At 38.8% G+C, this 27,079-nt stretch overlaps 1 protein-coding gene across 4 annotated transcripts in view; it reads left to right on the top strand.

Moving 5' to 3' along the window:
- Nucleotides 1–27,079, top strand: part of B3GALT1 (beta-1,3-galactosyltransferase 1) — a 494,130-nt gene that overhangs the window by 432,450 nt on the left and 34,601 nt on the right. For 3 of the 4 annotated variants that reach the window (XM_053215225.1, XM_053215227.1, XM_053215224.1), the window contains one exon: nt 22,017–22,150. The gene's annotated coding sequence lies outside the window, so the exon portion shown is untranslated. Of the gene's footprint in view, nt 1–4,374; nt 4,612–22,016; nt 22,151–27,079 lie in introns of all 4 variants that reach the window. The other variant, XM_053215226.1, reaches the window with a different exon arrangement.

The following is a 27,079-nucleotide window of genomic DNA, read 5'->3' on the forward strand; positions in this document are numbered from 1 at the left end:
CTTAGGGCTTTTCTACAACTGCTTTTCCGACTTCGTATCAGTAAACTTTTTCCAACTGTTCAAATCAGCAAGAACCATTGATTCATGGGTGCTACATTGAAAGCAATTTCCACTGCTCATTTCCAATCATTCTCACTAGTCAGCTTTTCTGAATCACTATAGCTATTAAATCAACACAGATGCAAATGGCAGGTCTGCCTCTCACTCTGTGAATTTGGATCGGCTTTGACATCATGAAGGATTCGTTGAATCCAGATCATTCCCATTAGTGTGAAGTAGTGGAAAGAGGACAATTTGCAGCCAGGAAACCTGGGTTTTAGTTCCACTTTGGGTGAGTTGTTCATACACAGAATCTCAGGATTCTCACCTGTCACACAGGAGTAATAGCATCACGTCCTTCTGGGAATGTTATAGGATCAAATGAAATGGTAATAAATGGGGAAAGGGTAATTCAGCTCCACGGCATTATTTGATTCTCTTTAAAAGGAGTGGTGTTTGGGTAATTAATGTGCTCATTTTCTGTGTTGGCCACATTCTTACTAACCTCTTTGGGGGCTTATTTAATAATATGACTTCAGATTGTTGCCAGAAAAATCTTCCTTCTGTTTTTGGACTTCTCTCCATGTTATAAGTATTTTAGTAAATTAAATGATAAGTTAAGTGGCAGGCACTAATAAATACAATAAATGTATCTTCGTTCCTTTATCACACATATTAGCATGGACTGGCATTTAGGAACATGGAATATTTATAACTGAAATATCAAGGATGCACTGTTTTATAACTTCCCTATTGATTCTATAGAAGTATTTACTAGTATTTTTGTCTCAAACCTCCTGTCTACTTTCTTAAAGATCATGATTCTCACCTACAACCTAGACACGTACTTATCTCTTTGTGTAAATCAGTGGTTCTCAGCCGGGGCTACAATTAGAAATACCTGAAAAGCTCGGGCACAATGCACATGTGAGCCCATTTTCAGGCCCAGAGATACTGATTTCATTGGTTCAGGATTAGTCTCAGACATGCCTTTTTTTTTTTTTTTCTTTTAAGCTCCCCGCATGATTCAAATGTACACGTAAGGCTGAGAATCAGGTTTTACATTTTGATTAACTAAAATAAAGTAACCGTAGGCCATAATTATGGCCTGGGCAGTCCATATTTGGGCCAGCTAGAGGACTGTCATACCCATACTATCTAAATTCAGCCATGGACATGCAATCAGAAATAGTGAAAAAAAGAAAAGAAGTATTGAAAAAAGTACAGACTTTGGAATCAGCATGGAGTGAAATCTGGGGCTGCCCCATTCTGTTACCATCAGTGAGTGATCTGACCCCCATGTCCTTGTCTGTCACATGGATATAACAGCACCTATCATACAGGGCTGCTATGAGGTTTAAATCAAGAAATATACATACTAGCAGGTACTAAAACTGATAGCTCTATCAATAATTAATGCAACAAACGAAGTCCCTATTTTCTCAGTGAATAAACTGAATTTGGAAGGTCAGAAAAATTACCTGAATGCTAAAACTGGGGAGTAGGGTCTACCAACTAAATCAAATGAAAACTTTCTGGTTCTACGGTATCTATTCCTGGCACAGCCCAGATCCATATAACCACACACTCCCCAAGCACAGACTCGAGAGGCAGGGCTTTGAAATTGAACATTTCTCTGCCTGAAAGACTCCAGCTCTCTCCCAGAATGGGGTCTGTGTCCGTGTTCTTGTGCAAATCCTGGTTATCTCCTTCCTCTCTTCCTCCTTTCCTGTCTAATCATGCCAATCGTTGTTCTATCAGGATATAAAATAGTGATTTTTTTTTTACCTTTAATGGCTGTTCCCTTAACTACAAAAATACCCAGCCAAAGCTTTGAAATTACCATTGGTATTGACCTAATTACGTTCTTAAACAAGGTGCCTCCCTTTCCTCCTAGTTACATTATTACATTATTTTCTTTGAGTTGCCCTTTTACGTGGACGTGGCATAAATGCAGAGATCTCCACTTTAGGTTTTTATTTGCCAGAACTGTGTCAGGAGATGAATACAAATTACTGTTTATCTATCAAACACTTACTTAGCACTTCCTAGGTGCCAGGCAGTGCTCTAAGTGTTTTACAAACATTAGCACATTTAATCCTTATGACAACCCTATAGGTAGGCATTATTATCATCCCCACTTACATGCAGGAAAATGAAAGCACAAAGAGGGTAAGGAATTCAACAGAGGGCACACAGCGGGTGTATAGTAGTAGGATTCATATCCAGGCAGCCTTGCTCTGGAGACCATGCCTTAAACAATGGTTCATCCTCTCTGGCTGTGTCACATGAGCCATTATCTCATTTTTTATCTCACTGAAATAAATTCCTGATGTAGGTGATTTTTATGATCATTTTTAGATATGAAAGAAAACTGGCCTCCAAAAGTCTGAGCAGCTTTCCAAGTCACAATTAGATACCAAATTCAGAGCAGTCTTGTAAATCCAAAATCTGGCTTTGATATACTGCCTTCTGCTTGCTTGGGTTTACTCAGACAGTCTCTGAAGGATGAACATGAAGGAATTTTGGCCATAGAATTGTATTTCCCCACTTGACTTTGCAGTCAATATAATCATTTGATCAGGACTCTAATGCAGAACACATGTGCCTAGGAATCCATTTTGTAAATTACAGAGAAAGCCATAAAATATCCCCACATAAAGTGAGCAGGGATCAAGGCTGCCATGTTTTTATGAACATAGTGATACACCCTTAACCAAAATTATATTTTCTTCTTGTAAATGAGGATACAAATTACATTTTTGACCCTTGGAATTAGATTTTGTATTTATTTTATGTATTTCTCAAAAGAATTCATAAAGATTGACAGTCATTTGAGCTGCTGCTAGAAAGAAAAGGTATTTTTAAAACCTTGGCATGCAATAGACAAGCAGTAACTACTTCTTTATGGATTGAACTATTGAACAATTCATGCTTTGATCATTACTTAGCAATTTATGACTTCTGAGAAGCCATTTATCACTACCTCCTGAATGATTTTCCAAAACAAATACAAACCAAAGAAGAAGAAGAAGAAGAAGAAGAAGAAGAAGAAGAAGAAGAAGAAGAAGAAGAAGAAGAAAAACAAGAATAATTTACTCTAATCTTTTTTTTATGGATTGTAGTATTGATCACCCCCATATCATTACATAGGCATTATTAGCCCAAGGTACCGACAAAAGACAGCACAGACATTCTATACATTTCTTATACTGAAACTTGAGCTCTGCTGAGTTAGAATTTCCCACCTTTGCACCATAGACCTCCTTCTAGAATCAATCACAATACACTTATTAAATACCTACTATGCACAAATCCCTGTATTGAGCATTAGAAACTCAGAAAACTAAGGCATACCCCCTGGCTTCAAGGAGTTTGTGTTTTATTGAAGAAGACAGATTACAGACAAATACACAGAATATTGTAAGATAAGCATCGGTAAACTCACCTACAGGATACTGAGGTGGCACAAAGAGGGAGTGATCAATTGACCAGGGGGCCAGCAGGAGCTCAGAGGGGACTTCTTGCTTTTCAGCTAGGTCTTGAAGGAGGAGTAGGAGCCAGTTGAACACTACTGCCAGTTGAATACTCCTAAAAAGGAGTATTTCAGGGTAGAAAATTTGGCAAGAATCAGAATATAAAATACCTTGTAAATATGAAAACACAGACTTATAGTCACCATTCCCAACAGTGAGACACATTAAAGAATTTAAGTGGAAGAATAATGTGACTTAGTTTCCCTTCTAGAAAGGGCAGGGTGATTACAGTCTGCTGGATGTGTCCAGAGACCAAGGCTGCAGACATGAAGTCAATTAGAAATTGTTGTTAAGAGCCCATAAAAAAGACATTCAGGAGCAAAAGCAAGACAGGAGGACAGAATTTAAATAGATAGATAGATAGATAGATAGATAGATAGATAGATAGATAGATAGATAGATATAGATGATAGATAGACAGACAGATAGATAGATAGATAGATAGATAGATAGATAGATAGATAGATAGATAGATAGAAGTGGAAGATGAGGAAGAGAAAAAAATGAAGCTGGCTACTCACTTATGTAGCTGATACAAATGTATCAATTAAAGTGCTTTCAGGGGATTAATTGTCTCCAATAACCACAATTGTGTAAGTCAGGTAAGCCCAGGATTGGTCGATTAACCAAGTCCATCAGAATTCAGGTTCCCTTTCCTTCCATCTTTCCACTGTCCCTTTTGCTCACGGTCACAATATAGTGCTAGCTCATACATGCAGGCACCACCTGTGGCCATACCAACGTGTGACGGCGTAAAAAGGGAGCTTGTACACTGAGTGCCTCTCTCTCTCTCTCTCAGAATGAAGGAAGCCATCCCCAGAATCCCTCAGCAGATCTCTCAAGTCTCATGACCAGAACTGAGGCAAATGCCCCTGCCTAACTTAACCACGGACAGAGGAAACAAGGCCACCATGAAGTAGCTTAAGTCAGTATGACTCAGCTCAGGCTGGTGTCTGCCCTTCCTGGAGCACGGGAAGGGTACAGACCAGAGCAAAATCCTGTTTCTAAGGAAGAGGCAGAAAACAATGAGGACCAGGTAGGAACGAACCTTGTCTGCTACAGGGAAAATGATTAGTTTGGCTTCTTCCAGTCTAGTTGTGGGCGAAAGACAAACTGTGAAAAAGTAAGGTGGTGAGTAGAATTTCCCAAATATAAATAACCAAAGTGATCAATGTTTTGCAGACTCAGAGGATAAAGTAGATGTATTGCATCATTTTTGTTTTTAGAAATGAAAAATTCATCCCCCAACCTGATGTTTGACCTGCATGGTATCTAGTTCTAGACACTTAGCAAACATTCGAATGATGGATATTCACACATGTTACTTTCAAATGTTAGGATTTCACAGGTTATATAGATGTATCTCTATATAAGTCCCCCGGACTCCTTTCCTTTCAAGCACACTGTCTTCCTAACCTGAAACTGTTTTGCTTCAAAACCAGCCCATTTTTCAAACAGGATTTTCCAAAAAGGTGAAATTTTGAAGATTCTCCACCACCAGCTATTTTAGTAGGAAGGAGACTCAACAGGCATATTATGCACTTTTTGCAGCTTAAAGCCCCGTTCTTCTGAGTCCTTCTCACATTCTGGAGATCCGTCTCTTACTGCTTAGAAATATTTCTAATGTTTGAAACAAAAATGTGTTCTTCAGTGATTAACACTAGTCCGACTCAATTATTTTTCAGCTTTATTATCACTGAATAAACTAAAACCTTACAGTGAGCCTAATGAATATATGTCTTATTCAAATAAGTCTGGTTGAATTTGATGTTTTTAATAAAGAAACACACTCTCTGGAACACGTTGCCTTAGTTCATAATGTAAAAGAATAAAATTCTTTCTGTCGATTTGCCATTGTGCAAAAAACCGTAGTAGGAACGCCAGCTCCTTTGTTGTGTTTTGCATAACAGTAACCAGAGCATTTAATAAACAAACTATATGGTGAAAATTCCCTCATCTATCAGGCATCCAATTTAATTGATAGCTTTGGATTTTGGCCCTTCTTTAGATGATCCACCAGACCAAAAAAAAAAAAAAAAAAAAAACCAGAAAGCTTTGCCGTGTATTGGTTATTTTCCTCAACCTTGAAATTTATCCATAAGACACTTAGGAAAGACCCTTTGCGGTAACAGGAAGGTCAACTTCATTGTCGCTATTTTTCCAACAAGCTGTTTATTGAACAAATCCTTTTTATTTCCCCCTTTTAAAAAGTTTAAGTTGGAATGCATTAATGTGGTAAACTGTTGACTTTCATCCTGGTCACCCAATTCCACAAAGTCAAAATGATCAAAGACTAGGCTCTTCTCACCTTCTTTCATCTCACTGCCTCCACGGAGGACGGAAGGTCAACACAGTCACACGGGTCTCCAATTACCGATATCAAGTTAAGAAAGAAATGGCTTTCCTTTCCCACCTTTGAAATTATATTTGGATTGATGTAAAATAAATCTCAGAGCCTCAAGTACCCGCTTGCTTTCTGATTGCAGACAATGGCTCCTGAACAAGGACCAATACATGGGTGAAGGGTGAGAGGTAACCCGGTCCCCAGGCAGTCTCAGCACCGGGACAGCCCGGTCGATTTCTACTATTAAACTCAGCTTGCCTTTGGCTTTTTGATTATTTAGATTAAAATTCTATTGGCAAACTATGATTTGTATTTTCCCCAAGAACCTACATAGCAGGTACATAGTAAAGAGAATTAAAAAACAATTACAAGTTACGACTGCGTGTTGTCTTTAATGATCTCAGAATAAAAAGTTTAATTTAAAAAATTCTTGGAATCCAAAATTATAAGGAAAGGTAGAAACAATTTGATATATTGCTCTAGAGTGGAAAGCTACAGGGAAGAATATTCTGAGACTATTATGACACCAATGCTCCCTTTGAAATTTTAATTAGGGGGAAAAAAACGCCTCAGAACGACTCACTTTTGCATGTGTGTTGCTTTCTCTTGTCCTGGTTAGAGTCATCGTTGCTTTTTTTGGCAGAATTGCCCTTTTATTTGCCTGAATTAACAAAAATAATTGGTTCTTTTATATCTGTCTTAAAAATAACTCCTCCGTAAAACCCTTTCTTCTCTATCCTATGGTAATATTTGGGATATTTATTCAAGACTTAGAATCAATCCAATGCTGTATCTAAGGAGACTCCTGATTCCTTTCATTTGTTTCTGTGCTAGGATGGGGCCTTCCGCACATTCTGAACAAGCAGAGATCCATGCTGCTTTGTTTTCTCATCTTTAACAGTAAACGGTCCTACCACTAGTTGATAGAAATTTCAAAGCTTAGAGACCATCCATCCACCATCAGTTAGCGTTAAAGAAAACTAGCTCTCCAACGTGTTTGTGTGTTTGTTTGTTTTTCCCAGAGAATTAACCTTGAATTGTTAATTCAAGGTTATGCAGATATTTCTAATGCCAGATGAAAGAGTGATTTGAGGGAAAATGTTGAGTAACTGATCTACCTATGTATTCATATCCTGGGTCATGTGTTCATATCATAATGATGTGCTTCGATCTAGAACTGCCTTCACTGAATTGTGCTTTAATATTAGTCCTTTGTTTTTATTGCACTTGATTTTAACTGGTCATATGAAATAGGTTTAAACATTTGGATAGTGGCCATTATATATTTAGCCTCCCCTCTCCATGTAAAAGACTTTAATGTCAAAAATAACATTATCTCCCCTGATAAACTGGCATGTTTATTACTTTCATATTTAAAAAAAACTATGTAACCAACTTGTCACATTTCTCATTTTTGCACTGGCTGCCAGGAAGCTCAAAGACAAATCTAAAAGAGACCTCCAACTATTAGTAACAATAACTCTTATGGTTAATTTATCTGATTGTTTATAACTTAGGTCAATTTTTCCATTTCTTTTTTATTTGCCTTACAGTTATATCTTCTGCTTTATGCCCCTGAAATCTTTGTCAGAAAGAGATAGTTTGCAAGTAAATTCAACAATTAAAATCTTATTTTGGTATAATAATTTTTTTGATTTTAAAACATATGAAAGGTTGGGTGCCTGGGTGGCTCAGTCAGTTAAGCATCCAACTGTGGCTCAGGTCATAATCTCACAGTTTGTGAGTTCGAGCCTCACCTCAGGCCCTGCACTGACAGCACAGGGACTGCCTCTGATGCTCTGTGTCCCTCTCTCTGCCCCTCCCTCACGCGTGCCTGCACGGCATGCACGCACTCTCACAAAAATAAATAAATATCTTTAAAAAATAACACATAACATGGGCATGCGCCTGGGTGGCTCAGTCGGTTGAGCGTCGGATTTCGGCTCAGGTCATGATCTCACGGTTCGTGAGTTCGAGCCCCGTGTCGAGCCCCGTGTCGGGCTCCAGCTTGGAGCCTGGAGCCTGCTTCTGATTCTGATTCTGTGTCTCCCTCTATCTATGCCCTTTCCCTGTTCATGCTCTGTCTCTCTCTCAAAATAATAAATAAACATTTAAAAAAAAATTTTTTAAGTAACACATAACAAAGGTTTCACTAAGGAAATACTAGTTAGACATCTGAAAGCAATGTAAAACAAAAATGAACATGGTGGATTGCACTAGACAGTAAGCAGTAATTAGTAAAAATAAAGGTTTTTCTCTAGTGAGGTAAGTGGATGAGGAAGATTGCAGGAACCTTTTTGAGAGGCCATGAATTGGAGAACAGTTTTGGCAGGTTTTCATATCACCTTAAATATGCCATCATTATAACACTGAGTTATACTTAGATTGTCTATAATTCTGACTTTGTTGTTAGCTGTTGGCTTCTTGAGAATATGACCCATGACTTAGTCATTCTGATATATAGTACAATATCTGATCCATAGTAGGGCTTCAATAAATATTTTTGAATGCCAAATAAGTTTCCATCTATTCAGTGGTATTCCTGAGTGAGTAAGTTTTTCACAGTGCTTTCTAATCCTGTGATTTCAATGAGTGCACTTTAATTTATGTTGCCATAGATACCATGTCCTAAATATGCTGGTTGATACAGCCTTTTGACTCTAGTCATTTCATCTGTGAATGGTCAGTATCAGATTAAAAGAAGCCTACATCCAACCATTTGTCTCAATGTTGATGAAGTGTATCAAAATCAACTCTTAGAAACAAACCATCATTTTCAGAAACCAAAAACATAAATGTAACATATTAAGATTTTTTTTTTTACTTCACTAACTTTTGCTAAAAATGATTGTCCATCAAATGCAAGGAGAGAGTTTGAAAAAGTGTTTCAAACCAAATCATTAAGCCTGATTTTAGTTTTGAGAAGTCATGCTTTCTAGAACACTCTAAATGGTTCTTTGTGGTTTTATTCCTTATGCCTGGTGCTTGCTCTTGTCAAGCTGTGGTAGAATGTAATCTCATTAAGAAATGAGGGGGAAAGTTTAAAGCAAATGTTAAAGGGCAATCTAATTACTTTATGAAATATAAGATGTGTACAAGACCCACAGACAAAGGTTCTTAGTCTTAATAAAATTTCTGATTTCAATAAATGAATAAGTTAATTCTATTGATGAATTATATATATGTATATATATATATGTATACACACACATACACACACACACACACACACACGGTGTAATACATAGATTCTCCCCCTAAAACATAAGCTTCACCAGAGGAGGGATTTCTATCAGTTATATGCACTGATGTATTTCCAGGCACCTAGATTAGTGCCTGACATATATATATATATATTCTCATTAGACATTTGTTGAATGAATATAAAAATATCATGCTGAGGGAACGATAGCATTTCATTATTTGCTCTATTTCAGTCCAACTAAATGTTTTCTCTTTATTTCATATACATAAAATCATTGAGACAGGGATCCCAGGAGGAAAAATATGGGACATACACGCAGCTCCCAGGATAGTCAGTCAGCAGTGAGCATTCTTATGTGGTGCCTTCTAAAATTTGGAATCCCATGGTTAAACAACCTCTGGAGACTGTTTTTTTAACCTTTAAATCCAATATTTAGGATTTAAATATTGGTGCCACCTGTACCGTCCTCCCCTACAACCCACCATCACCCACCCTATTCAAACCCTCCCCCTAAACTTTCTCGACCAAGCACAATCATGAAACATAAAAATATGCAAATATAAGTCCCAAACTAAAATAAAAGTGGTAAATACACTAAAAGTATTATCTGCAACTCAGCTTCCCTACCTAACCATAAATCTTTGAAACTTTAGAATTATTCCTTAATATTGAGAAGCCTTCTGTAAACAACTTGGCTTCAACCCTATTTAAATTCATCTTTCCCTCCCTCAGAAAAGGGAGGCTTCCAGTGAGGAACCAAAGGAATCTATTGATCCTTGTCTTTGTGTCTGGGGATGGGCATTTGTGTGAATGAGACCTGTCCCTGATGAGTCCTCACAGACCAGGAAGAATTTAGGCCGACGGCTTTTATGTCCTAATCTAGGAGCCCTCAACCCACTTAGCTTGCATGTTGGAGTCTAGAGAAAGCATTCACAGAAAGGAGACATGCTCTGGACCTGAATTTAAAAACCATACATGAAAAACTCTTCCAAAAGAGCCACTTGGTGAATATATTCATGATGAGTCATTTCTACATGGCAGAAATTCAAAGGGTGAAAGGTGAAATAGCCAAACATATGAATAATGCGTTGATGCACGGGCTCCTTGGCAATGCATGCTCTTGGTTAGATTATATAATCATATATATATCATGATATATGTAATAATCTTATTCTGTATCTAATCATGTATATTTCTAATGTATATGATTTATGATAGAAAGAATGGAAGACTAGAGTATAAAAACTCTCTCTCTTGTCTATACACACTCACACGCGCACACACACACACACACACACACACATATACTTTCAACACTCTACTGCAAAGCTCAGGACATGAGGCTCTGATTAAGTCCTTAAGGGCAATAGTGAAAACAAAGCCAATTGGTGTATATTGGTCCTAAATTTAAAAAGCCATCAATTAGAAAAATTACCCCATCTTATTTGTCCTCCCTTTAAATGAATAAGAAAAATCATTGGGGACATGAGCAACAGAAAAGAGAATGTGAACCTTAGATTTAAATAATTCACTTCCCTCAAACTATACTTCAAATTTAAAGGTCTAGTTTACACAGACACAAAAAACCTGGAGTCTTATATTTGTTTTGTTTTATCCACTTCACATATGCATTACTAAAATTGGACTACATCCCTTAGAAAAGAATAACAGTGCATCTGCTTTCCATGAAATCTCCCTAAAGGATATAAATGTTTTTGTTTGCTACAATGAGCTACCTGAATGTCATGCCATAATACAACATGACAATACTTAACCTGGGGTAATTCAGTTTGACAGCACTTTTTTGGACAGAATTTAAAGTATTTTAGAGTAATTTACCATATTAGCAAGCGTTGCATGGAATTTGCTATAGCTTTTTGAGTATAAATGCATTGAATATCACATGACCCTTGTGCATCCCTAACACCAAATGCCAGCTCATTGAGTTATCGTGAGAACACAGTATGGATCAGCTCTAGTGTCCTCCTGGTATAGGACAAAGTGGGATTTCATAAATGCTCCAGGGGTGTCCCCACATGTTTGGTGGCAGGAGTTAAGAATCATTTTTCTCTCTGCACCCATAGGCAGTTGTGCCACAAGATACAGTGGGATGGGAGTTTGCTGTAGTCCCGTAGCCCCCAGACACTTGGACGTGTGGACATAACAGCTTGCACTATAGTCCTCCCTGTGAGCTCTGACTTCATGTAAAGTGTACAGCCCGGTGCCCAGCCTAGGGCTTTAACATGTGATGGACATGATTGTCACATTGGGAGAAGCCTCCAAAGTTACACAGAATGAGAAATAATGCTCCACTTTCTAAGGCAAGCCTACTGGAAAAGAATGGATGTGTGAGAGGCGCCCAGAAGCCAGCACCTCATTGGCCTCGGAAGAGACTGTTGATCTCATCACATGAGATCACTGTGTGGTTGTTTTTATTTTAATCATTTTTTAAAACATAAAGTAATATTTGAATTCATATTATTTGTAAATAATATAAGCAATAGAGAGGTAGAAAGAATAGAAATTAGTGGCCGCTCCCATCACTGGTATCCCCAGAGGTAATGGCTGTTAATTGTTTTCTTGTTTTATTTTGGGGTTAGGCCTAAACATGTAAACTTAATATAACCAAATGGTTTAATGATTCTTCTAATGGGACTCATTCATAGTTGAAAATTCAATTATATCTATCATATCCCCATTATAGATCTCTAGCAAGTCCCTATTATAACTATTTTTTTTAGCAACTCTTGAAATTCATTACTGCAGTGCATCTAATACAGGAAGAACTCCTTCTTAACATTTAAAGTGCTGTGGTTGCCCATAGGTAATTGCTATGTTTTTATAATCCATGGATTGAAAAATAGTTAGAAATCTGCAATGAAGTTGACAACACTTTAAAATGAATTCACATTTTTCTTATCACATGGGCATATATACGCATTTGAAAAAAATGATATACCTACATGTACAAGATGAAATTTATTTAGGCTCCAAATAATAATTGGTGTGCAGATGGATTTTCGGATCAGATCACATGGGGAAATTAATTCATCACTGCTGACCATATCCACCTACCCCCCCTGCCCTGCCCACCCCCCCCCGACACACAGACACACAGTCACATGCCCCCAGTTGAGAAATAACAGCATCAAACTTTCCATCAAGCAGGGAAGTTCATTTAAAGCAAACCCTTAAAAGATTGCAACACTGTTCTAAATGGGTCATCATTTAATTTTTAGATATTTATGTGTTTTGAAGAGCAAATAGGCTTTCTATTCCAAAATAGCTCAATTACGTTTTGATTGCAACATCAGATTTTCCACGGATCTTGGATCTCAAATACTGTAATCATTTATACATAAGTTGATAATTGCTTTACAAAAATAAAAACTGTTGCTGTGGTGGTGGTATAGAGTGGGCATGTGTGGTGTTTTATCATCCTAGAGATTTCACAGTCTACTTAGCTCTATTGATTTTGGAACACGCATTGTTTGATTCTGCATGATTTCAGGTACAGCATCTTCCAGGGAAGGAATAGAGGAAGATGGGCAGTTGCTTGTGCCTCTGGCAGGGCCTCCTCCACGCGGGGGCTTTCCACAGCTTGCCCATCTCTTTGACCTTTAGCAGGTGGTTTTGCTCTGCGTAGTTCGCTTCTTTCACTTCCTGCACAGAGGCTTCAGAAATGAAAGAACATTCAGTCCATTTATCCACAACTCCCCCAAGGAATACTTTAAAAAAAAAAAAAAAAAGGACATTCTGAGTGACCCATTTACACCCTCACTCCATCAAATGTGTCACGATCCTGTGGAGTAGTGGGCAGTTCTAGGTATGCGTTTAGCCAGTGAAAGAGTTGTATTTTACTTTAATAGAGGTGTATTTCTCGGGCCCTTTTGTATTTATCACCATTTCTTTCCAGGGGAAATATATTACAAGGAGTACACACACAGTTGCCCTGATTTGTGACTTTTCTCAAAATTTCTTTTTTATTTTTCATTGAAATAAAAAAAGGAACTGACTGGTTTTTTAGGAGCCAGACCAAGAAGGTTTTGATGGGAAGCAACAGATGGACTGCATCAGGCACCATATCTTTGAGGCCACTATTGCACTAAGTTTAATGAATATAGGCAGAATCAGGTTTAATGTAACTTTCAACTGTAAAATTGATCATTCCAGCTATCGTGCACTATAGAGCACATCTTTGTTCACTGCCTACAGTTTAAGTAACATCCAGCTAAGCTGGCTAAGCTTAGTAGGTCCCACTTCCTGCCCCACACAAAGAAAACAACACATGGACCCAAAGGCAGTTTATCAGATACTTTTTAAATAGAATTCCAGAGAGCTTTGCACTTATTGCCCAAGGTCATTGATTGTTATCTTAGGAGAAAAAGAGCTTGTTTTCCTCATATCTGCCCAGTTAAAGCGTACAACAGCTTCCTCCTGAAAAGAAATCAGGCAAAAATAGTAACACAAGAAGAAAACGTGATGAGGGTGTAGCTCGCCCACCCTATTCTCAGTGACTGAGTGGGCTGCCTAAACATCAGAGAAGTTTAAGGCAACAAAGAATGGTAAGCAGCCCAGGTGATGTTGCTGTCAAGGGCGTGAGGTGTAGGTGGTTTCCAGGACCTTTAGTGAGCAGGGCATTCTGGATCTCAAAACTTGAAAAAAAAAAATAGCATTAAACAAAGTACCAGCATAAAGATATAAAAGTGCATTCATGTAGTGTAATTGTAGTCAAAATTGTAAGCTTTCTGTTATGAACCCATTTCTTAAGTGTCTGATATTCAAATTTAGTCTTCCTGTGAACTCATTAGTCTATAAGCTTCACCTTTCTTTGTTTTCCAAATAAAAGGACTTGTGTTTTTTTTTCTTTAAATGTTTATTTATTTTTGAGAGGGGGGAGGGGCAGAGAGAAAGAGAGAGAGAGAGAGGGAGAGAGAGAGAGAGAGAGAGAGAATCCCCAGCAGGCTCAGCACTTCCAGCACAGAGCCTGATGCAGGGTCCCAACCCACAAACCATGAGATCATAACCTGAGCCAAAATCAAGAGTCAGGTGTTTGACTGAGCCATGCAGGCACCCCAAAGACTTGTGTTTTCTAACATGAGTTCCAGCTGTTCCGGACATTTCTCAACTGATTTCTGGGTAAGTTAGCCACGGCGTGGAAAACACTTTGACAGCAGCTTTTTAACTCCCCATTCCTTTGGAAGGTCTACTGAGGAAAGCATGCCCCATTTGGAAGTAACAGAGTACCTCTTCTTTGTGCATCTAAATACCCAGGGTATTTAGGGTACTAAATACTAAAGTACTAAAGTACTTCTCTAACCTAGGGTAAGAGAAGTGCTTTATGTTTTTGAAGAAAAGATGCACTGCTCCCAAACTGGACCAATTGCTTACCATGCCACAATCCTGGCAAGTCTCACTGACCCTGAAATACAGAAATCATCATTAAGGACAAAGGTGACCTCTCTGTAAGTCCCCACCTCCCCCACCTCCCACCCTCTGCAGAAGCTCCCGCAGGTTCTCCATCATGCCTCTGACTGGTCAATATGGTTGTTGGCATCTGAACCAAATGCGCTTGGGTATGGTGGGGAACCTCTTAAGTAAGAAGGAGGATCTCTTTCCAGATTTCAAGATGCTGCCCTTTGAATTAAGAGGTGCCCCTGCTGCTCCAGTTGTCTATAGGGCATGTATTTCAGACTATTGGTTTTGCTGTTTTTTTAATGGTGGTGATGTATTTGTACGAACACTGGCCTATTCTCTCACCCATTATCTCTAGTGACAGATGCCATATCCATTCCTAAAAAGACTGATTTAGAATACAATGCCTATAGAAAAAAAAAAAATGAAAGCAACTGCCCACAGATGGGTCACACTGAATTCTCACTGGAACTAACTGGCTGCAGAGAGTCATGTTCAAATAGGTCATGTTCAAAATCAGCAGTCATGTTCAAATTCCACGAGCTCACATGGCATGATTTACAATAACAGTATTTTCAAGATATGTGGAGCACGAACTGAGAAATCCAGCAAGGCAATAGTTGACTCAGTCAATATGCAAGCTTTGCAGAATTTCTTTCCACATATGCTTTGGAATGGTCTTAATTTTCAGAACCAACTTCAGCAGCTATAAAGGCAGAGATAAAGCTGTAGCTACAAAGTTGGACAGCCAAACACAAATAATGATCGATTCCATTGTTCTGTGTTTGCTTGTTATCAGCGTAAATTCACGTTGTACCAAAATCATTTGTGAAGCAACTCATTTATACAGACTAAACTTTTATAAGTGAACATAAATTAGGACATTTTTATTCCTGAAAAATGTCATGAAGTTATATCAAACTTTTAAAAGGCTCATAGGAATTTCTTGCTTAAATTTTTTTAACGTTTGTTTATTATTGAGAGACAGAGAAAGACAGAGCATGAGCACGGGAGGGGCGGAGAAAGAGGAAGACACAGAATCCGAAGCAGGCTCCAGGCTCTGAGCCGTCAGCACAGAGCCCGATGCAGGGCTCAAACCCACAAACTGCAAGATCTTGACCTGAGCCAAAATCGGATACCTAACCAACTGAGCCACCCAGGTGCCCCTGGAATTCCTTACTTAATAAGACTTTGAAAACAACTTGGATTTTCTTCATTCTTCTTTAAATCACCAGGACCTAGTACGTGAATTGCTCATTTTTTTTTTAATTTTTTTTTCAACGTTTATTTATTTTTGGGACAGAGAGAGACAGAGCATGAACGGGGGAGGGGCAGAGAGAGAGGGAGACACAGAATCGGAAACAGGCTCCAGGCTCTGACCCATCAGCCCAGAGCCCGACGCGGGGCTCGAACTCACGGACCGCGAGATCGTGACCTGGCTGAAGTCGGACGCTTAACCGACGGCGCCACCCAGGCGCCCCTGTGAATTGCTCTTAAAAGGAAAATAAAAATATCGTTTAACTGTTGAAAGACTAGCTCACATATATTTCAATTTAAAATCAGGAAAAACAGGCCATATGATCTGGGGCTCCATGCTAAACTCCTTTATCCTCACAATATCTCCAGTTTTATTGGCAGAAACATTAATTGCATTTGTATTTTTCAGTCAGAACAGGGAGAGCTATTGGTCTTAATTTTTAGTACTCTGGGGGCACCTGGGTGGCTCAGTCAGTTGAGTGTCGGACTCGATTTCCACTCAGGTCATGATCCCAGGGTTGTAGGATCAAGCCCCGCAATGGGCTCTATGCTGAGTGTGGAGCCTGCTTAAGATCCTCAATCTCTTTCTCTCTCTCTCTCTCTCTCAGTCTCCCTCCCTCTGCCCCTCTCCCCCACTCACATGCTCAATCTCTCAGATAAAAACAAATAATTTTTTTCAGTGTTCTGAACACCTCATTCAAGAGAAAAATGCATTTGATTACACCCCAAGTGCTGTGCATGTGTGTGCACACACAGCCACGCTCAGTTCAGTGTCTCTCCTTTGTACTTCAGTATTTCCATTACTATACTTTGTTATCTGAATTGTATCTTTCTCAGGAAGGGTATGAGTTCTTCTGTATATTTCTAGCTCTTCTGTATATTTCTAGCTCCTAGTAGAACACCTTAATAATAGAAGATATTCAACATAGTTTTGTTGAATGAAGCAGTGGATATTACAGGAGAGGAATTAAGAAGCTGATTCTAGAATCCACATGTGGCCATGGCTATATTTCATCAGTTCATCTCAGATCAAAGTGTGGAGAGAGACTGAGTTCCTGCCAGGTACAAGGCTCTGGGCTAAGCTGTGACACGTCAGATGGAGTTTGTGCCCAGCGATTTTATGTCATGGAAGAACATTTTTTGGAAACCTCACTTTCTCTCTGCTTTGATGCCTGTTACAGAAACATGATAGACAGTGGAATAGATGTAGTCAATATCAGTCACTTTTTAATCACTGAATTCTGGAATCATCCACACTTTTCTTACTGAGTTTCATAATTCTAGCCTCATGTGCTAAAATTGGGAGAACTTCTCCATGTGAAGTCTACTGCTTTTCGCTAAGTTGGATGCCCAAGTGGAGTTTGACAATTGCTGCCATGCCAAGATTTAGCGTAGCATGTTAAAGAGCAAAGCTGAGAAGAGTTTATGTACAATCTGTCACCGCTCGTCAAATCTTGGGTCTCTCTAGTGCCTTTCTCTAAGACGTAAAGGACTCAGAAGAAGAAAGAACCTTGGTAGATGTGCAGCTTTGTGCAGAATGGTCCCCCTGAAAGTTTCTGCTGCCCCAGCCAACGGTGAATTCTCTCAACACCACCTCTCTGAGTTTCCTAAAGATGTTGGTATTTGCACACGGAAGTTGGCTTAAATTCATCTTTCCTAGGAATTAACTTTTTTAAAAAACTGGAATTATTTTAACAGAAATTCTTTGTGTGGCTTGGCTAATACACTTAAAAATCTTCTCCCTCCTTATGGTATACATCCTGAACTGCCTCCATAAATATTTAATGACTTCATTAAACAAAGACATGCTGCAATTATTACCATTCTACTTTATTGGTATGAATGACCATGTTTACATACAAGGAAAGGAAGTACTTTGAAACAAAATCATTTCAGTTGGCTTATTTTTTTTAAGTATTTTTTTCCAGGATGTTGTCCGATCGTCAGTACTTACTTTTGATAACTCTGTCACTTAGGCTTTGGCAGTCATATCACCGAGTCTTATCGCATAGGGCTGATTCTGTTTCCAAGAGAGTTCAGTTGCCTCTTTCAGAAAGGCAACAATAAAGATCCCTGACAACATAGCAGGGCTAGAAATCCTGGGATTAGAATAATACCCTGTGTAGAATAGGGAAGACCTAGCCGCAGAAGTTACAGCAATACAAGCTGGCTGTGGCACACACTGACCTCTACAGGTGTATCCCTGCTCCAGCACTGCCTTGGGGTCCATTAAGGCCTCCTTGTGACTGCATCACAGCTCAACCTATCCCTCCCTTTCTTCCTTCTCCTCTCATCATGGCCTGGGTGTCACTCCCAAGAACATGCCCCAATAAACTTGCTGCGTGGATATCTCAGAGTCTCAAAGTCTGTTTCCCAGGAACTCAGGCTGTGAGAAGAGAAAAGGAAAATTACATTCATGATCAGTGAAACTTACAAAGTGAAAAACCCTGTTCTGTCTTCTAAATTTGTTAACTAATTAGGTCAGGTATTACCTTCACCTGATTTCCTAATGAATCACAAAACTTACTTTGGTAAGTTAATAAATAGGCAACTCAGCAGCACTTTCTGTTTTGCTCTGTCAGTCTTTATTCAAGTCCTTGGTTGCAGACAGACCACACACAAACCGGAATCAAATGTGGCCAGATGTTGACGTTAGAGATTCACAGTGCAAATCCCTTTGTTGCTGCAAAGAAGGCTGAAGCAGAACTGGGGAGAAAAAAATCTCATGTCCAAATATTATTACTATTTTATTTGTCCTATTCTTCACAAAAATACTTGATAGCTAACTCTCATGTGTAGACACACAAAATGAATGTGATTCCTCAAATATGGCCCTGGTGGAATTCTTTTCTGCCACATGAAGCTAAAAAGAAGGGAAGATGTTAATGATGTGTAATAGAATAATGCACTGGAGTAGCTATAATTTTTAATCCTGGTAAAATTGTAACTTAGATTAAGATGTGGGTGACAAATTTTGAGTCTAGGCTATTTCCCCAGAAAAACACAACAATTTATATAGCCAATTTTCAATTATCTGCCCAAGGAGAAATAGCAATAATGGCAATTATCCAAAAGAGTATATAATGAACAAATTAATTTCTATTTGACTTTGAAAAACTGTTTTGTATTCCAAAACCAACATTTGGATGTGGATGCCTTTTTTATTCTGTAAGGTTGCTATGCCTCAAACTTGAATACTAAAATTATACTTTCGAAATCAGATGGTAGAAAGTGGCTTATATTTTTCATCCTGTCTTGTGCAGTACATTCCTGCTTTCTATATTATTGCTGAAAATAGATATTATCTCTTAGGATATATTAAGTTCATCCTAAAGTAGAGAAAACTTGCATCTATATGTTTCCTAGTTTATATTTTCCTGGCACTGATGATAATTTAATACTTTGGTTAGGAGGATGCCATCCCTCCCTGTCCTTGCTTGGCTAAAGTTAATTATAGTTATATTTTGTGTACGTGTCAAAAAAAAACAAAGCAAAACAGAATGGTGGTCAAGGCAAGGAGTTATGTCCAAGTAAGATTTTAGATGTTTAAATGGAAATATCTGCCTGTGGAAAATTGAGTTGGCCATACATACATTTTCCACACAGATTTTGGCCCTGGTTTGGTTATTTTTCATTCAGTAGATGCTAAATTGTATACAAAGTTATCTGGCATAGGATCCAGCTCATGTTAGCAGTCCATAATTGCTTATTTCCTTTACTCCTTGCTTCCTTTTTTCATTCAATATGTTTTATATAAGATGCTTCATATGAATGCTTCATAGACCTTAACAAATGTTTATGTTTTATTCCATTCTTTTTTGTATAGAAAATATTCATTTTGTGAAAATGAGGAATTTCTTTAATATGTTAAAATAAAATCATCCAGTTGTTATCTTCCCAATGTTAATATACAATATGTGTTTCAATTCTTAAAAGCTACCTCCATGGAATTTGATTTATCACAGTTTTTTTAGATTTTATTTATTTTTATTTTCTTTATTTAATCTCTACCCACAATGTAGGGCTTAAACTCATGATCCAAAGATCAAGAGTCACATGCTCTACTGACAGAGCCAGCCAGGCACCCCCTGATTTATTATTATTAATCTATTAAGAAACATAGCATTTTAAAAGATAAGCATGAGGCTTTGCACACACTAAAAACTGGCCACATACTCTCCTATCTTATTCTCAGTCATGCGGTGCACTCGCATTCTAGAACAGTACATTTTTATATAAGGCAGAAGATTATCAAGCATCGCAGTGCTTTCAATTGTTTGCTTTAGGACTCCTTTGCTTTGGTGTTTGACTTGATAATTATTTGGCGTTTGACCAAAGTTGGCTTTACCTCCCTTTAAAGATCTAAATAGAGTCTTCAGTTGAACACTGGAGACATGGGTTATACAAAATATCCAAGCTGTGTAGACCTAGTTTCAAACCTGGTTCTACTACCTGCCAGGGTGATATTAGACCAGAGACCATCTCTCAGGGTCATGGTTATCTCATTATTAAAGTAAAGATAATAATATAAAATGAAGAGGAATGTGGTGATGCTTACAAATAATAAATGTAAGTAAGTTAGGGTATATTAGGCATTCAATAAACGTTGGCACTGTAGCAGGATTTTCACACAGAGAGTCGTGACACCAAGGCTTGTCTTTCCAAGAAGCGACTTTATTCATGCCAGCACTGCTCAATTGGGTTTATACCCGAAGAACTGAGCCCCGAACCCCACGTGGCATAGTTTTTTTAATACATTGTCTATTTCTTTGTCTCCCATATATGGTAACACACAAACATGTAGTCTGGTTAAGTGGTCTCATGTTACAAGGTCATGATGGATGTTGTCATGTAATAGCATATAGCCAGGTTGCCTTGAGGGTTTTTTTGTTTTGTTTTGTTTTGTTTGTTTTCCTTTTTCTCTCCTTAGGGAGAGGACCCTACCACGTGTGCATTTACAAATACTAGCATACATGTACTAAGTGCTAATACCATTCTAGGCATTTTCTGCGTATCGATTCATTTAAACCTCAGTATAATCTATGATCCAGGTACCATTATCACTATTTAAGAGAACTTAAGTCCCAGTGAGCAGCTGAGTCAGTATTTCAACCCATCCCATACACTTAGCCATCACGTAGCACTGCCTCTCGTATAAACAGAGCAACCTGTTAGCAGAAACTGGAACCGGCAAGTGGATTCAGTGCGGCCCCCTCAGGCCTCTGCCCATAACTCCAGCACTGCCATTCTTCCTATCTGGCCACACTGCTTAAACACCATCCCAAACAAATACCTGCAATCAGAGTTTTATTTCCTATGAGGGACCATCGTATTTTAGTCATCCAGCTTTACCCAGAACTCATTCCATAATATAAATGGAGAGAAAATTATGCCTCTTATTATGAACTTTTATATAAATGCATCTTGAGACCCAAGGCTCAGATCAACTGAAGGCAGCCTCCAATGTTTCATTTAAACAGATCTGATCAGATTCAGCCGACCTCAGAGTGGTCCCAAGTGGAAGTGAAAGGTTGTAGGTAAAAGGGAAGATACTCGTGATAAGAAGCCCCAGTTCTGCCACTCACTAGCTGAGTCCTTGCCCAAGAGGCTTCTGCCCCCTGAACCGTTCACTTTCTCTCCATTTGGAAACTGAAGATGTTGCATTGGATCTTAGGTAAAAGCTGGCCACCCATGAGCGAACCCTGACCCTCCGGTAGGCTTTGGCTTTAACCTCGTTTGACCCGCACAAAGTTTTGTTTAATTTATACTTATGAAATATAAAACAAGAGATTTCACATGAAAATCCTTATTTCTGTCTTCCTTTGAAAATCTGAAGCTGTGGTATTATTGGGCCTGTTTTTCCTTATGCCATCAGTGAAAACCATCGGCTAGATGTGAGTGCTGGCTCCCCCTTTAAGATGGGACATGTGCTGTCCACAGCCCACCCTTCCCTGTTGTCTCACACCTGTCTGCCCCTCATTCATGCTGCTTACCTGGTCTTGTAGGCATATGGGTTTGCAAACCTAGGACCAGTACCAACCTTCATTTGTTCATTTATTCATTCTTTTTTTCGTTTGATCAACCTGTATTCAGTGCTTTCATGCCATCTTGTCTATTGTACTTGTAACCTAAATACAAGTCTTTTTTTTTTTTTCACTTCTCAGAGATGAATTAATCTCCACTGTCCCTAACATTTTCTCTCTTTTTGTTATCTGCATAGGATCCTGCAGCTTGCTAATAAGCAGCAACTTCTCCTGGCACAAGCCACTGTCCTCATCAGACAAGCTGAGACCATGCTTTGTGCCCTGCACCTATAGTAAGAGAAAAAGTACACGGCAAGCTTTGGCCCAACAGGTAAGAGAAGAAGGCACTGTTTGGTTATGCAGCCCGTCACTGGGGAAATTAACAGCAATTCTATAAAATCAGAAATCAACATCTAAGGACTAATGAGGAAAGCGAGACATTTCCTTTTTTCCTCTCATTACTGTTTACCTGCTATAACATATAAAATACCCTTGCCATAAGCCATAAAATAACCCGTGTTCCTGAATGATAGGGGAGAAAAAAATGAAAACTAAACAGAGAGTGGCCTTTTTAAAAAATTCATATTTACAAGCGCCTACGAAACCTTTGACTGATTTTAGTGGTGGCCTCTTTTAGGATGAAACATCCGGGAGCTAAATATATCCCTCAGGTGACCTGAGACAATGCCTATTTAAAAATCCATCTCTCTAAGGCGATAGCTAATTGATTCTTGAAACTTCTTTGCTGAAATAACCTTGTCCCACAGGCGATTGTGCTTCAATTATTTCTTATTTCACTTGAAAATAATAGTCTTTTTCTATAGAAAATGATAGAATAGTTATAAAAAGTATCTATAATAACACATAATTGTTAAAATATTTTTATTTAAAATGATAAAACGCACGACAAATACTCAGAATATTCCTTTATACACTAACTTTTTGCCCTAAATAGCATGCTAAGTTTATTGAAATGATTGCAGCCTTCCTGGAGTATGACTCAGGAAAAGAAGCCCCCACTGGCACCAGGAGACTTGAATCACTTTTATCTCTTCCACCATCGCCTCTGTGATTTGAGCCAATAACTTCATCTCTCCAAACTACAGTTTCCTTGCCCATGAAATGGGCTGTTATTTCAGACTGCTACACTTGATCTTAGCCATAAGGCCAAAAAGTGATGTTATTTCAGATTTCTAAACACCAGGCTCAGTTTGACAGTGAGGTACCACTCTAGGGGTGGGGAGCCTTGAGCTAGTTCCCTGCAAATCTGTTTGCCTAAGGCAAATTCAACAAAATGCTGGTTTGCCAAATTCCTTTCTTTTCATTATTTACAAAGTTTACAGCAATTTGCACTGCGTAATTTGGTTTTTCCCATCTTTGGAGATTTCTGTGAGGTTTTAATTGATAGTTTTCCAGTTTGCTCCAAACCAACATTTGAAGGAATGCCCAGTTTGTCTTTGCCTTAGCCCTACTGGTATTTAGGGGAGAGGATCCTCTAATAAGGAGGAATGGAGAGGCATCAGCACACAGCCAAAAAGGACATAGACTGAGAGACATGACTGGGACACCATAAGGATTCTCCAAACTGAAGACAAATATATTCAGGACTTAAATATATTAGGCAGATTGACCGTTTGGGGGAACTGTTTCATAGGATTAGCCTGCTGTTGTAGCTCTTCCTTGTAGGGATCTTATAATTCAGTGGGGGAAAAAAAAAGATTAAAATGAAAGCAGGAAATAAGTAAACAATGCAATTACAAATCGTGATGAACACTCTAGAAAAATGAAAGGGGTGCTAAGACAGTGAAGAGCTCGACCTTGCTTCATACAGGTAGTCAGGGCAGGTGTGAGGCAGGAGAGCGGTTCCCTGTCCCTCCCCTTTGCAGGTTTGTGATAGGATTGCATCGCTTTGCTCTCCCCAAGATTCCGTGGGGCCATGGGATTTGATCTGGCCAATCAGTTATGCATTAAAACGATATGTGTCTCTTCCGTGCTGGAGCATCTAATTGATGTTGCTCTAGCTCCCTTTCCCTATGGCATTCTGACAGGGCATATGGTCCAAGATGTGGTTGGTCCCTTCACCTGGAACTTGTGTGACACCAAAGAGCAGAGTCCCCCAGCCAACCCACACTGGAGATGCACAGCCTACAGCATGAGCAAACAAACCTTTATTGTCTTAAGCCACTGAGATATGGAGGCTTTTTGTTAATGTAGCTTAACAGAGACAATCCAGACTATTACAAGAGACATATCTGAAGAGGCAGAAAGACAATTTGTAGAGGCTTTAAGACAAGAGGCTCTGAGCTTGGCTGGTTCACAGAATTGAAAGGTGGTCAATATGGGTGGATTATAGTAAATCAGAAAAAAGTAGCAAATAATCTTTAGAGTTCCTTCTACTCTCTCAACTCTTGCCTATTCTGACTCTGACGCTGTTCTGATATTTATATTCCTGGCAATGCTTAGAGATAGATTAAGTAGCTGACTCTAAATGCTTTTGATTTGTTTACACAAATCAAACTCTCATATTTTATCTCTTGCCTCTGGATTATGATCGTTTTTATCAAGAACTTTGCATGTGGGCTATTGATATGATAATGCAATCCTAATGCCTTCTCAGGAGTGAGGGCCTCTATCCATTCAGTCAATAGGAAGATGCACTTAAGTATACAGGCCATTCATAGCTGAGCTGAGGCTTGGGATGGGAAGCCCACAGCATTTCACAATTGAATAATATGTAATACTGTGCAATTTTTAAGCTCTCGGCTTTTCATATCCATTTCTAATATTCTGGCAACAGAATCTAGGGAAAAGCCCAAACTTTCATGGGACTCATCATGGCTCCTTTTATGTATATGTATGAGAGATTGTCTTTTGCACTGAAGATCTTGTTTGAAAACAAAACAAAAACCCCCTAGCAAAAAGCAGATTGCATGAGATGCAGTTTATCTTTTTTGGAAGAAAAGAAGAGCTGAGTCAGCCCTCCTGGGATTTGACAACTAAGGTATTTCTTTATCCTTGACACTGCTCAGATAGAGCCACAGATATTATAACTGCCTTTATTGAAGTTTGGTAGATTTAGAGGAAATACATCCAGCTGATATTACAGTCATTCTTGTACAGTTCTTAAAGTCTTAAGGATTTTTTATTGAGGTGAATGAAATCCTGCTTAAGAAAAAGAAAAGTAGAAGAAAGGAAGGGAAATGGATCTAAAAAAAAAACCTGGGTCCTTAATGTAGTCCAGGCTCAGTGTTAAGTGCTTTCATATGCAGTATTATCCCCATACAGTGGAGGAAATAGCCCAGAAAGGTTAGGATCACCCAGCCAATGAGTGGCAGACCAAGGAAGGAACAGAGGTCTTCCCCCTGTAAAAACCCTTGTCTTTCCTCTCTACCACTTAGACTAAAGTGTAAAAGTCTTCCTATACCATCACCACTATCATATCCAAAGTAGCCCAGCCTTGCATTTCTATGATCTCCAGAGTTGTCCTCTAAATGGTAAACACTAGATCAGTCTTCATTTATTACATATATAGGTTCAGAAGAGCCTCTAAACAGAGATGGTTGTAATAAACTGTGCTCTGCTAATTGTAAATCTTCCTTTTGTTCAGCCTCATCCTGTATAATTAGCACAGTCTTAAAAATAGAAGTTTTCGATGGCATTAAAGTTCTTACACAGCACACCTTCTAATTATTTCATATCTTCACATTAGGGATAAGATACGGTAGAGGGGGTAATTCTGTTTGTTCTTTAATTACTTATAGAAGGAGTTCAGGAAAACCAGGAAAAAGATATCATTAAAATAATTTCTACATCATTCTGAGATATATACACATAGACCAAGGCCCAGGCATACATCCTGGCTTCTGACATCATTTTTGGCATGGTCTCAGTTATACCTGTTAGCATCTCTTTCTATCAAGGACTTACCTTTCCTTCAAGACTCAAAATCCCCTCCTCCACTGATCTTTAAGATATTCACCATTCAAATGAAGCTCCATCTTCCCATCTGCCAGGGCACTTTGTACTAATCTTAAAGCCTGTCTCTGCTCTGTTTTATAGGGTTGGGAGCTAGGGCAAAAATGGTTGGTGACTCACTCAAATAGGTTTTCTCTCTTTTCTTCTTGGGCATCTAACTAGACAGCATTTCCTTGCCTTCCTTAGAACTGGGAATGTCCACATGACGACTTTCTCACAATGGAGTGTGAGTGTAAATGACATGCTTCATTTGGGAGCCAGGATTTTTAGGAAGTACATGTGCCTTCTCCATGCGCACTCTCCCCTGATGCTGTTGGAGTGAGAGGAGGAACTCTAAGGCCTTCAGGGATGGAAGGAACCTGGGATCCTAGATAACCAGGTGGAAAGCTGTATGACCAAGTGGGAACACCCCTATTAGGTTGTGACGCAAATAAAAAATAACTATATGTTGTACTAAACTTGGAAATTTAGGGTTTATTCGTTATAGCAGCTATGTGGGCTTACCTAACACAGCGTGCTCACAGCGTGCTAACACAGGTGTGACCCCCCTCTATTTGATAAGCCCTAGAAGGACTGGAACAAAAAAACAACCCTTCACTGTGAGCAGAATTAAACTGAATAGCTGCCTCATGTGGAAATGGAGCAGATAATCATCAAAATGAAGAGTGGAAGATACTCTAAAACATCTCTAACACTGGAGATACCATTTTGTCATTTATAAGCAACTATCCAGAATTTGGTAAATAATCTCATAGATGACTAGAGTGGAGAATTAAAGGGATACTCAGTTCCCATATTAAAATATATCCTAGTTCATTATTCATTCAAATATCCATTATTATTTCGATCAACAAGTAGGTATTAAACACATTTTATATGGCCTCACCTCACTCCGTACACAGTCCAGTGGGAGAGCCAAATATCCACTAAGTCTTTACTCTGCTTCCCACCCAGGTTCTCAGGCTCCTTATCTGTGAAAAAGAGTAATAATATTACATACTGCTCAGATTTTGTTGTATTTTTTACTTATATAATATTTAAATATGATTAATGTGAAATATTTAGCATTGTGCTTGACACCTGAACTTGGTAAACACTCAGTAAATCTCAGCTATTATTATTTGTGTTAGTTGGGGTAAATAAGATTGTACAACAAAAAAATCTGGGTAAGAATGAGGGAAGGGTGGGGCGCCTGCGTGGTTCAGTAGGTTAAGCAGCCGACTTCAGCTCAGGTCATGATCTCGTGGTCTGTGGATTCAAGCCCTGCATCAGGCTCTGTGCTGAC

The sequence above is a fragment of the Acinonyx jubatus genome, chromosome C1 (assembly GCF_027475565.1).
Source record: "Acinonyx jubatus isolate Ajub_Pintada_27869175 chromosome C1, VMU_Ajub_asm_v1.0, whole genome shotgun sequence".
In the NCBI taxonomy this organism is placed as follows: Eukaryota; Metazoa; Chordata; class Mammalia; order Carnivora; family Felidae; genus Acinonyx; species Acinonyx jubatus.